The sequence below is a fragment of the Salvelinus fontinalis genome, chromosome 11 (genome assembly GCF_029448725.1).
Source record: "Salvelinus fontinalis isolate EN_2023a chromosome 11, ASM2944872v1, whole genome shotgun sequence".
Classification (NCBI taxonomy): Eukaryota; Metazoa; Chordata; class Actinopteri; order Salmoniformes; family Salmonidae; genus Salvelinus; species Salvelinus fontinalis.
In genome coordinates this window covers 8,160,383-8,174,571 of record NC_074675.1, presented here as the reverse complement: position 1 = coordinate 8,174,571, position 14,189 = coordinate 8,160,383, and positions in this window count along the sequence as shown.

The window sequence follows — 14,189 nt, the reverse complement described above, 5'->3', positions numbered from 1 at the left end:
TTCATTAGGAGGATTACTAAGACTGACACTGAGTCTAGCTAGCTAACAGACAGGAGCTGGGCCTGAGGGTGAATGGATGGGGAGAAGACGTCAGCCCCCCTGTTACTGTCATAACTGACAAGTCCGGTCATCAGATCAACATCAATGTCAATGTCAATCTCAAGAACACAGGAGCTGGATATAGCTCACTGTAGAACACAGGAGCTGGATATAGCTCACTGTAGAACACAGGAGCTGGATATAGCTCACTGTAGAACACAGGAGCTGGATATAGCTCACTGTAGAACACAGGAGCTGGATATAGCTCACTGAATAACACAGGAGCTGGATATAGCTCACTGAATAACACAGGAGCTGGATATAGCTCACTGTAGAACACAGGAGATGGATATAGCTCACTGTAGAACACAGGAGCTGGATATAGCTCACTGAATAACACAGGAGCTGGATATAGCTCACTGTAGAACACAGGAGCTGGATATAGCTCACTGTAGAACACAGGAGCTGGATATAGCTCACTGAATAACACAGGAGCTGGATATAGCTCACTGTAGAACAATTTTTTATTCAGTTTTGTCGTTTTTCTTTTTCAGAGGGGGGTTACAGGTACACAAACAATCAAATAAATGCATACAATGATAACTCTCACCTCCCCGAAGAAAGCATGCCTCCACCCCTTTCCCATCCCGCCAACTCTGTAGAATGTGAGGAATGTGACCTTGTGCTTTCTACTGCTGTCTATGTGCTTGGGTACAGTATATAGCTCACTAAGGCTTCAGTGTTTAGTAAGGGCTCCACAAAGAGATCTCACAGGTCTTATCCATCCATAGATTCCCTTCATCCTCATTCTCTCTTCCCCTCATCCCTCCATCCCCTCATCCTCTCAACTCCTCATCCTCTCATCCACTGCTGAGGTCCAACACCCCACCAAGACCAGGGCAGATGACCTACACTCTTAGAAAAAAGGTAAGTACACTCGGCTGCTGTCCCCACAGGAGAACCCTTTTTGGTTCCAAGTAGAACCTTTTTGGGTTCCATGTAAAACTATCTGTAGAAAGGGCTCTACATGGAATCTGAAGGGGTTCTTCAAACGGTTCTCCTATGGGGACAGCCAAAGAGCCCTTTTAGGTTCTAGATAGCACCTTATTTTCTAAGAGCGTACTTGCCTTTGGGATGGACTCTCCTTAAAGGGACCAGGGGGTTGATACATGGTAATCCTCCCTGATTCTCCAAGGTATCAGTATTAGTCGTGACAGCAGACTGTCCAGGGTATCAGGATTAGCCGTGGCAGCAAACTGTCCAGGGTATCAGTATTAGCCGTGGCAGCAGACTGTCCAGGGTATCAGTATTAGTCGTGACAGCAGACTGTCCAGGGTATCAGGATTAGCCGTGGCAGCAAACTGTCCAGGGTATCAGGATTAGCCGTGGCAGCAGACTGTCCAGGGTATCAGGATTAAGCCGTGGCAGCAGATTGATTCTCCAAGGTATCAGTATTAGCCGTGGCAGCAGACTGTCCAGGGTATCAGGATTAAGCCGTGGCAGCAGATTGATTCTCCAAGGTATCAGATTAGCCGTGGCAGCAGACTGTCCAGGGTATCAGGATTAAGCCGTGGCAGCAGACTGGTTCTCCAAGGTATCAGTAGTAGCCGTGGCAGCAGAATGTCAATGGTATCAGCATTAGCCGTGGCAGCAGACTGTCCAAGGTATCAGCATTAGCCGTGGCAGTAGAATGTCCATGGTATCAGCATTAGCCGTGGCAGCAGACTGTCTCTGTTGACTAAGAGGCTAGGAGACTCTATGCTCAGAACCACTTACCTTCACAAACACTGTGGGACCCCAGGACTATGTAGAGAGAGCCTCTATTCAGACCTGGGTTTACACACACACACACACACACAGACCAAAACGTTAACACACACACACACACACACACACACACACACACACACACACACACACACACACACACACACACACACACACACACACACACACACACACACACACACACACACACACACACACCACACACAAGAATGCACACGCATACTCTGTGCCTCCCGTGAGTAGTAAATATTTAATTGCAGGAGATAATCCCCCTCACAGTTCTGCCAGACCTGCAGACATATATGGCGACAGCTGGACAATGAATCACATCAAGTCAAACAGAGACAAAAGAAGAAAAGCAAAAAGACAGAGACTAAATAAAAGACCAGCTTGTTTTTCTCTTTGTGTTCTCTACTGACCATGATAATGAAGAGGAGCTTGCTTTTCTCTTTGTGTTCCCTTCTGGCCATGATAATGATGAGGAGCTTGCTTTTCTCTTTGTGTTCTCTTCTGGCCATGATAATGATGAGGAGCTTGTTTTTCTCTTTGTGTTCTCTTCTGGCCATGATAATGATGAGGAGCTTGCTTTTCTCTTTGTGTTCCCTTCTGGCCATGATAATAATGAGGAGCTTGCTTTTCACTTTGTGTTCCCTTCTGACCATGATAATGATGAGGAGCTTGTTTTTCTCTTTGTGTTCCCTTCTGACCATGATAATGACGAGGAGCTTGCTTTTCTCTTTGTGTTCTCTTCTGACCATGATAATGTTGAGGAGCTTGTTTTTCTCTTTGTGTTCCCTTCTGACCATGATAATGACGAGGAGCTTGCTTTTCTCTTTGTGTTCTCTTCTGACCATGATAATGTTGAGGAGCTTGCTTTTCTCTTTGTGTTCCAATCTGGCCATGATAATGACGAGGAGCTTGCTTTTCTCTTTGTGTTCTCTTCTGACCATGATAATGATGAGGAGCTTGTTTTTCTCTTTGTGTTCTCTTCTGACCATGATAATGATGAGGAGCTTGCTTTTCTCTTGGTGTTCTCTTCTGACCATGATAATGATGAGGAGCTTGCTTTTCTCTTTGTGTTCTCTTCTGACCATGATAATGATGAGGAGCTTGCTTTTCACTTTGTGTTCCCTTCTGACCATGATAATGATGAGGAGCTTGCTTTTCTCTTGGTGTTCTCTTCTGACCATGATAATGATGAGGAGCTTGCTTTTCTCTTTGTGTTCTCTTCTGACCATGAAAATAATGAGGAGCTTGCATTTCTCTTTGTGTTCCCTTCTGGCCATGATAATGATGAGGAGCTTGCTTTTCACTTTGTGTTCCCTTCTGGCCATGATAATGATGAGGAGCTTGCTTTTCTCTTTGTGTTCCCTTCTGGCCATGATAATGATGAGGAGCTTGCTTTTCTCTTTGTGTTCTCTTCTGACCATGATAATGATGAGGAGCTTGTTTTTCTCTTTGTGTTCCCTTCTGACCATGATAATGACGAGGAGCTTGCTTTTCTCTTTGTGTTCTCTTCTGACCATGATAATGTTGCGGAGCTTGCTTTTCTCTTTGTGTTCCAATCTGGCCATGATAATGACGAGGAGCTTGCTTTCTCTTTGTGTTCTCTTCTGACCATGATAATGATGAGGAGCTTGTTTTTCTCTTTGTGTTCTCTTCTGACCATGATAATAATGAGGAGCTTGCTTTTCTCTTGGTGTTCTCTTCTGACCATGATAATGATGAGGAGCTTGCTTTTCTCTTTGTGTTCTCTTCTGACCATGATAATGATGAGGAGCTTGCTTTTCACTTTGTGTTCCCTTCTGACCATGATAATGATGAGGAGCTTGCTTTTCTCTTGGTGTTCTCTTCTGACCATGATAATGATGAGGAGCTTGCTTTTCTCTTTGTGTTCTCTTCTGACCATGATAATGATGAGGAGCTTGTTTTTCTCTTTGTGTTCCCTTCTGGCCATGGTAATAATGAGGAGCTTGCTTTTCTCTTGGTGTTCTCTTCTGACCATGATAATGATGAGGAGCTTGCTTTTCTCTTGGTGTTCTCTTCTGACCATGATAATGATGAGGAGTGGACTTGCTGCCAAAGCTGCACAACAACATGCATGTGTCCCTTTGGCCTTGTTTGGCTTGTTGTTAGTTTGGTCTGCAACAGAGAACAGAAGAAAGAGATACTGTGTCTCAAAGAATAAGGAGAAGCTGGGTTGGACTTAAGGACATACCGTGTGGTGTGTGTGTGTGTGTGTGTGTGTGTGTGTGTGTGTGTGTGTGTGTGTGTGTGTGTGTGTGTGTGTGTGTGTGTGTGTGTGTGGGTGTGTGTGTGTGGGTGTGCTTGCATGCATGCGTGGGAGCATGCTTCCCTGTGGGTGTTAGTGTTAGGGTTCATGCTCTCTAGATGGATATCAGGGACATGTGTCGGCCATTTGTAGAGTAATCCCTGAACGAGCCGCTCTGAAAATGTTGGATGATATAGAATGTCACTCCTCCGAACAAAGCCTTTTATTTCACCAACATCTGTTTTGGGGTGAGACTATCTCTGTGTGTTAATACAATAGAGATATTAAAGATTGTTCCATGCTGAGTCAATAGACACATTAAAGACTATCTCCATGCTGAGTCAATAGACAGACTAAAGACTGTTCCATGCTGAGTCAATAGACACATTAAAGACTGTTCCATGCTGAGTCAATAGACAGACTAAAGACTGTTCCATGCTGAGTCAATAGACACATTAAAGACTTCTCCATGCTGAGTCAATAGACAATTTAAAGACTGTTCCATGTTGAGTCAAAAGACAGACTAAAGACTGCTCCATGCTGAGTCAATAGACAGACTAAATACTGTTCCATGCTGAGTCAATAGACAGACTAAATACTGTTCCATGCTGAGTCAATAGACATATTAAAGACTGTTCCATGCTGAGTCAAAAGACAGACTAAAGACTGCTCCATATGAGTCAATAGACAGACTAAAGACTGCTCCATGCTGAGTCAATAGACACGTTAAAGACTGTTCCATGCTGAGTCAATAGACACGTTAAAGACTGTTCCATGCTAAGTCAATAGACACATTAAAGACTGTTTCCTGCTGAGTCAATAGACACATTAAAGACTGTTCCATGCTGAGTCAATAGACACATTAAAGACTGTTCCCTGCTGAGTCAATATACACGTTAAAGACTGTTCCATGCTGAGTCAAAATACAGACTAAAGACTGCTCCATGCTGAGTCAATAGACACATTAAAGACTGCTCCATGCTGAGCCTATAGACAGACTAAATACTGTTCCATGCTGAGTCAAAAGACAGACTAAAGACTGCTCCATGCTGAGTCAATAGACCCATTAAATACTGTTCCATGCTGAGTCAATAGACATGTTAAAGACTGTTCCATGCTGAGTCAATAGACACATTAAAAACTGTTTCCTGCTGAGTCAATAGACACATTAAAGACTGTTCCATGCTGAGTCAATAGACACATTAAAGACTGTTCCCTGCTGAGTCAATAGACACGTTAAAGACTGTTCCATGCTGAATCAATACACACGTTAAAGACTGTTCCATGCTGAGTCAATAGACACGTTAAAGACTGTTCCTTGCTGAGTCAAAGTACAGACTAAAGACTGCTCCATGCTGAGTCAATAGACACATTAAAGACTGTTCCATGCTGAGCCAAAAGACACATTAAAGACTTTTCCATGCTGAGTCAATAGACACATTAAAGACTGCTCCATGCTGAGTCAATAGACAGACTAAATACTGTTCCATGTTGAGTCAATAGACACATTAAAGACCGCTCCATGCTGAGTCAATAGACAGACTAAAGACTGCTCCATGCTGAGTCAATAGACAGACTAAAGACTGTTCCATGTTGAGTAAATTTTTTAGTGTTGATGATAAAGCTCAAGAGATAAAATCATAAAATCTATACTTTCTAAACAATGCCCTAAAAACTGTTTATTTTAGCCTCTTCAACATTGAAGCCAGTCACGATTCACTATAAAGAAACATATTATTGGACTTTGAGGAAGTTTTCAACTTGACAGTACAGAATTACCAACACAATCTTTTATAGCATGCCAAAGCTAAACGCGCACAAACTACACACTTGGTCCACATCAACTTTGGCCTATATAGTTTACATTACAGTCTAGACCATTTCTGTCCAACTCTGTTCCTGGAGAGCTTATCAACCAGCTAATTATTAGAGTCAGGTGCGCTAGATTAGTGTTGGGGTGAAAACCTACAGGAGGGTAGCTCTCCAGGAACAGGGTTGGAGTGAAAACCTACAGGAGGGTAGCTCTCCAGGAACAGGGTTGGAGTGAAAACCTACAGGACAGTAGCTCTCCAGGAACAGGGTTGGAGTGAAAACCTACAGGACGGCAGCTCTCCAGGAACAGGGTTGGGGTGAAAACCTACAGGACGGCAGCTCTCCGGGAACAGGGTTGGAGTGAAAACCTACAGAACGGCAGCTCTCCAGGAACAGGGTTGGAGTGAAAACCTACAGGACGGCAGCTCTCCAGGAACAGGGTTGGAGTGAAAACCTACAGGAGGGTAACTCTCCAGGAACAAGGTTGGAGTGAAAACCTACAGGACGGCAGCTCTCTAGGAACAGGGTTGGAGTGAAAACCTACAGGACGGCAGCTCTCCAGGAACAGGGTTGGGGTGAAAACCTACAGGAGGGTAACTCTCCAAGAACAAGGTTGGAGTGAAAACCTACAGGACGGCAGCTCTCCAGGAACAGGGTTGGAGTGAAAACCTACAGGAGGGTAGCTCTCCAGGAACAGGGTTGGAGTGAAAACCTACAGGACAGTAGCTCTCCAGGAACAGGGTTGGAGTGAAAACCTACAGGACGGCAGCTCTCCAGGAACAGGGTTGGGGTGAAAACCTACAGGACGGCAGCTCTCCGGGAACAGGGTTGGAGTGAAAACCTACAGGACGGCAGCTCTCCAGGAACAGGGTTGGAGTGAAAACCTACAGGACGGCAGCTCTCCAGGAACAGGGTTGGAGTGAAAACCTACAGGAGGGTAACTCTCCAGGAACAAGGTTGGAGTGAAAACCTACAGGACGGCAGCTCTCTAGGAACAGGGTTGGAGTGAAAACCTACAGGACGGCAGCTCTCCAGGAACAGGGTTGGGGTGAAAACCTACAGGAGGGTAACTCTCCAAGAACAAGGTTGGAGTGAAAACCTACAGGACGGCAGCTCTCTAGGAACAGGGTTGGAGTGAAAACCTACAGGACGGCAGCTCTCCAGGAACAGGGTTGGGGTGAAAACCTACAGGACGGCAGCTCTCCAGGAACAGGGTTGGGGTGAAAACCTACAGGAGGGTAACTCTCCAAGAACAAGGTTGGAGTGAAAACCTACAGGACGGCAGCTCTCCAGGAACAGGGTTGGAGTGAAAACCTACAGGAGGGTAGCTCTCCAGGAACAGGGTTGGAGTGAAAACCTACAGGACAGTAGCTCTCCAGGAACAGGGTTGGAGTGAAAACCTACAGGACGGCAGCTCTCCAGGAACAGGGTTGGGGTGAAAACCTACAGGAGGGTAACTCTCCAGGAACAAGGTTGGAGTGAAAACCTACAGGACGGCAGCTCTCTAGGAACAGGGTTGGAGTGAAAACCTACAGGACGGCAGCTCTCCAGGAACAGGTTTGGTGTGAAAACCTACAGGACGGCAGCTCTCCAGGAACAGGGTTGGAGTGAAAACCTACAGGACGGCAGCTCTCCAGGAACAGGGTTGGGCTGAAAACCTACAGGACGGCAGCTCTCCAGGAACAGGGTTGGAGTGAAAACCTACAGGACGGCAGCTCTAAAGGAACAGGGTTGGAGTGAAAACCTACAGGACGGCAGCTCTCCAGGAACAGGGTTGGAGTGAAAACCTACAGGACGGCAGCTCTCCAGGAACAGGGTTGGGGTGAAAACCTACAAGACGGCAGCTCTCCAGGAACAGGGTTGGGGTGAAAACCTACAGGACGGCAGCTCTCCAGGAACAGGGTTGGAGTGAAAACCTACAGGACGGCAGCTCTCCAGGAACAGGGTTGGAGTGAAAACCTACAGGACGGCAGCTCTAAAGGAACAGGATTGGAGTGAAAACCTACAGGACGGCAGCTCTCCAGGAACAGGGTTGGAGTGAAAACCTACAGGACGGCAGCTCTCCAGGAACAGGGTTGGAGTGAAAACCTACAGGACGGCAGCTCTCCAGGAACAGGGTTGGGGTGAAAACCTACAGGACGGCAGCTCTCCATGAACAGGGTTGGGTGAAAACCTACAGGACGGCAGCTCTCCAGGAACAGGGTTGGAGTGAAAACCTACAGGACGGCAGCTCTCCAGGAACAGGGTTGGGGTGAAAACCTACAGGACGGCAGCTCTCCAGGAACAGGGTTGGAGTGAAAACCTACAGGACGGCAGCTCTCCGGGAACAGGGTTGGAGTTAATAACCAACTCATCATCAATCTTTGATTATTTGAATCAGCTGTGTAGTGCTCGGACAAAAAACTAAACTTGCACCCGGGGTGGAAACCCCAGGACACAGTTTGGGAAACCCTGCCCAAGAGCATGTCTCTAGAGTATTCCAACAACAATATCAGCTTGCAAGATAACGTGTATTTTTCTATGGTTCTTAATGGAGGAGCAATGTTAGGGGTCTTTTGATGTATGTGCTGTTGGGGTAGAGACTAGAGAGACTAGAGAGACTAGAGAGAGAAGAGACTAGAGAGACTAGAGAGACTAGAGAGAGAAGAGACTAGAGAGACTAGAAAGAGAAGAGACTAGAGAGACTAGAGAGACTAGAGAGAGAAGAGACTAGAGAGACTAGAGAGAGAAGAGACTAGAGAGACTAGAAAGAGAAGAGACCAGAGAGACTAGAGAGACTAGAAAGAGAAGAGACTAGAGAGACTAGAGAGAGAAGAGAATGTTTTCTCAGGGGCTGTCTCTCCCTCCCTCCATCCCTGCCTCCCTCCATACTCCCCATTCATCTTCATGTCCACAGGTGTTTTATTATGAGTTCTGTTGGACTGTAAATTCCAAGGCCGGGCTATCCTAAAGGAAACACTAGACTATACCGGAGGGAACAGAGGGATGGGAGGGAGGAGAGGGATGGATGGAAGGAGTGAGAGAGAGAGGGAGTCTAATCCCTTATTTTCCATACCTCTCCCTCTCTGCCTCACTTCCTCTTGTGTCTGCAGTAATAGATTTAATAGTAGCAGGAATTCCATGGGTTCTGCATAGAACCTGTATTCATTGTGAAATCCAAGGGTTCTGCATAGAGCCTGTATTCATTGTGAATTCCAAGGGTGCTGCATAGAGCCTGTATTCATTGTGAATTCCATGGGTGCTGCATAGAGCCTGTATTCATTGTGAATTCCATGGGTTCTACATAGAGCCTGTATTCATTGTGAATTCCAAGGGTTCTGCATAAAGTCTGTATTCATTGTGAATTCCATGGGTTCTGCATAGAGTCTGTATTTATTGTGAATTCCAAGGGTTCTGCATAGAGCCTGTATTCATTGTGAATTCCAAGGGTTCTGCATAGAGTCTGTATTCATTGTGAATTCCATGGGTTCTACATAGAGCCTGTATTCATTGTGAATTCCAAGGGTGCAGCATAGAGCCTGTATTCATTGTGAATTCCATGGGTGCTGCATAGAGCCTGTATTCATTGTTTGTCGTACAATGTGGCTTAGTTGGGAACATTTTCACTTGAATAGACGGATGGTTTGGTAACATTGACATTGTTGTATCATTACTTCAGCTTGACTTGGCAGCTGGTCAAATCTACAACATATTAAAACTCCAGCTTTAACGTTCTAATAGCTTATTGCCTACTATACCATTGGACAAACCATTGGACTAGCCAGAACTTTAAAGAATAGTTCCCGTCTGCCTCACTACCAGACACATAACAACTCAGAGGTTATTCTCATTGACAAACTTGTAAAGAGAGGTAGAACAACGAGATTTCAATTTACATAATATGTACATAAACTTTTCCATTTACATGACAGTCTTGTCTTACCTTTCATTGTGGCTGGTAACATGACAGTCTTGCCTTACCTTTCATTGTGGCTGGTAACATGACAGTCTTGTCTTACCTTTCGTTGTGTCAGGCAACATGACAGTCTTGCCTTACCTTTCATTGTGGCTGGTAACATGACAGTCTTGCCTTACCTTTCATTGTGGCTGGTAACATGACAGTCTTGCCTTACCTTTCATTGTGGCTGGTAACATGACGGTATTGCCTTACCTTTCATTGTGGCTGGTAACATGACAGTCTTGCCTTACCTTTCATTGTGGCTGGCAACATGACGGTATTGCCTTACCTTTCATTGTGGCTGGCAACATGACAGTCTTGCCTTACCTTTCATTGTGGATTGCAACATGACAGTCTTGCTCTGCAGATCCAAATCTACCGTAAATAGGCCTATCAGTATCACAGTAGCCACTGACCAGTCAGTAAACTTGGAAACTATTCAATGATTGCAAGCAACGTTTCCTCTTAACAATATTAGCTACACTCTTGAATAATTCACCCAAACCATATTACACTGTTACCTCATAATGCAACAATTCACAAGGATGTGCAGACAATTAAAGGATTTATTTTCTCGTTCTTACACACATTAGCTAAATGTAGCTTGCAAGACAATAACATACTGTAGCTAGCTAGCTAGTAATATAGACTATCAAACATTGACATTCATTTGATCAACAACAGGGAAGTCATTGGTGAACACAACATTGAGACATTAAACGTAGATAATTCCCCTGGTTAGTTGATCAGCTTCTTGCTGCATGCTTCTTTCCTGGACGGTGGCTCAGAGCAGCCAAGGGGGGAAAGACACCCTTTCTTAAAGGTACTGTGACAATTTCAGAATGTAACAGGCTGTTACTGCAATTTCAGGCAAAAAATTCAATAAAACAAGTCTTAAATATAATGAAATGTCTATATATTTCAGCTGTTTTAAAAACATTGCTCTGCTAAGACATTGCTCTGACATTATGAAAATGGCGCCCGACCGAGAGGGCTGCCGCGCTTCTAGTTCTTAGGAAACTTTGCGACAAGCATTTAGAGGGGGGCAACTGTCGGAGGAGTGTCGTGTGCGACTTCTGGAGGTAGCGTTCAAGACGTGAGAAACACGCACGTTTACACTTCAATAATGTCTCTCGAGAATTGATACCTCAAGAGAATCTCAAAAAATTCTCCTTAATTCTCGTCAATGAGCAGAGACCCCCAATGTCAACCCCGTCGAAAAGCAGGTCTTTCATTGACACCGATGGTAGCTCGCTAATTTTCCACTCTCTTTCACCTCTATCAACATGACAATCAGAATTAGAGCGTGATACAAGGGGTCATGACCCCTGCCCCTCCCCAGCTAAGATGCACCCTTAACCCTGGATCCACACTGGGTTAGGGTTACTGACTACAGCCTCATGGCACATGTAGGGAGGGCAGTACTAGCCAGACCTGGGTTCAACTAGTGTTTATTTTCTTTCAAATATATAGCTTGTTTAGTTGAGCCTGCTTGGAATGAGACATGGGCAGGACTTTTGGGACTATTCCATTGGTTCTATTGCACCAGGCAAGCTCAGTCAAGCACAGCTAAATACACAGCTAGTATTTAGAAAGAAAGCAAATACTATTTGAACCCAGGTTTGCTACTAGCACACTTCAAAGAAGAAGAATGAGGAGGAAGAGTGTAGGAACGTGTCTAAGGTGTGTTTAAGGCTTACGTTAGGGGAAAAGGTATCTGAGGTTGTGTTTAGGGCTTATGTTAGGGGAAAAGGTATCTGAGGTTGTGTTTAAGGCTTACGTTAGGGGAAAAGGTGTCTGAGGGTGTGTTTAAGGCTTACGTTAGGGGAAAAGGTGTCTGAGGGTGTGTTTAGGGCTTACGTTAGGGGAAAAGGTGTCTGAGGGTGTGTTTAGGGCTTACGTTAGGGGAAAAGGTGTCTGAGGGAGGGTTTAGGGCTTACGTTAGGGGAAAATGTGTCTGAGGGTGTGTTTAGGGCTTACGTTAGGGGAAAATGTGTCTGAGGGTGTGTTTAGGGCTTACGTTAGGGGAAAAGGTGTCTGAGGTGTGTTTAAGGCTTACGTTAGGGGAAAAGGTGTCTGAGGGTGTGTTTAGGGCTTACATTAGGGGAAAAGGTGTCTGAGGGTGTGTTTAGGGCTTACGTTAGGGGAAAAGGTATCTGAGGGTGTGTTTAGGGCTTACGTTAGGGGAAAAGGTGTCTGAGGGTGTGTTTAGGGCTTACGTTAGGGGAAAAGGTGTCTGAGGGTGTGTTTAGGGCTTACGTTAGGGGAAAATGTGTCTGAGGGTGTGTTTAGGGCTTACGTTAGGGGAAAATGTGTCTGAGGGTGTGTTTAGGGCTTACGTTAGGGGAAAAGGTATCTGAGGTTGTGTTTAGGGCTTATGTTAAGGGAAAAGACCACATGAGGTCAATGAAACGCTCTCTGTATCAGTTTCAGATGTTTGTGCCTCAGCACAATTTCAACTAGTCCTACATTTCCCCTCCCAAACAGGACATGTGTTTTCTAGAGTTTTCAGACACTGAAGAGTTAAACTAAACAATGAAACTATTACCAAGATGTTCTGTGGTTGGTGACTTCATCCATCTCATTCTTTTATAATGTTGAGCAGAGCTGTTTATCTGTCCTCCCTACAGTCTGTTTTCCATTTGGTCTGCTAACACTAAGCGTTCCAAATGGCACCCTGTTCCCTACTTAGTGCACTATACTCCTGACCAGAAGCCCCTCGGGTCTAAAGTAGTGCAATATTTGGAATAGGGTGCCATTTGGGATACAGACACTCTCTTCCCTGAGCAGGGCTGTGCCATCATGTCCTCATCTGGCATCTCTCTACCAGGGAAATGCCTTTGTTTATAGACAGGAAGAGGTTCTTATAAAAGTATGTGCTTATTATTGGATTCTCAGTGTTAAAAGATAGAGGAGCCTGGATCATGTGTTCTGACCTGGAAAAACTAAGGGCTCAAGCGACACATGTAACCCTAACCCTAGCACTAACCCTATCCCTAACCCTATCCCTAACCCTATCCCTAACCCTATCCCTAACCCTAGCCCTAGCCCTATCCCTAACCCTAGCCCTAACCCTAACCCTAGCCCTAACCCTAGCCCTAACCCTATCCCTAACCCTATCCCTAACCCTAGCCCTAACCCTAGCCCTAACCCTATCCCTAACCCTATCCCTAACCCTAACCCTAGCCCTAAACCTATCCCTAACCCTATCCCTAACCCTATCCCTAGCCCTAACCCTACCCCTATCCCTATCGCTAACCCTAGCCCCAACCCTATCCCTAACCCTAGCCCTAACCCTAGCCCCAACCCTGGCCCCAACCCTAGCACTAACCCTAGCCCCAAACCTAGCCCTAACCCTAGCCCTAACCATTGCCCTAACCCTAGCACTAACCCTAGCCCCAAACCTAGCACTAACCCTAGCCCCAGCTCTAGCCTCAACCCTAGAAACCTTGTCAACATGCATGCGCCCGGCCCACCACTAGAGCACGATTGGACAAGGACATCCCGGCCGGCCAAACCCTCCCCTAACCCCGATGACGCTGAGCCAATTGTGTGCCGACTCATGGGTCTCCCGGTCACAGCCGGCTGCGACACAGCCTGGGATCAAACCTGGATCTGTAGTGACACCTCTAGCACTGCAATGCAGTGCCTTAGACAACGGCACCACTCGGGAAGCCAGCTCAACCCTAGCCAAAACCCTCGTGACAGACTTGACAGTAAGTGACAGGTTGGTAGTAAACAACATTGTCTCTGTCTGACAGCAGTGGTGAACAGACAGCAGCAGCGTCTCTCTGGGGTTATGAGGAAGAGGAACAGCCAGCCTCTTCACTACATTACACAACAGTGTATATATGGGATTCACATGAAATTGTATCAGTGAAGAAGTAGGACGTTTGAGGTCAGTGATGCTCCGAGGATGTAAATACTACGTCACAATGAATAAACTGTGGTCACATTTCAGTAATGTGATTTGCTCTGACAAAACTTCTATATGTTTCAAAATAATCATACCAAATTGTTCTAACTAAGCTTGAGCAGAATCAAGTCCATGAAGCTGAAGAAAGCCCAGCCTTCCATCTCCATCCCCAGTTCCTCTAAGACTCAGCCCTCCCCCAGTAACAGCCTTCCATCTCCATCCCCAGTTCCTCTAAGACTCAGCCCTCCCCCAGTAACAGCCTTCCATCTCCATCCCCAGTTCCTCTGAGACTCAGCCCTCCCCCAGTAACAGCCTTCCATCTCCGTCCCCAGTTCCTCTAAGACTCAGTCCTCCCCCAGTAACAGCCTTCCATCTCCGTCCCCAGTTCCTCTAAGACTCAGTCCTCCCCCAGTAACAGCCTTCCA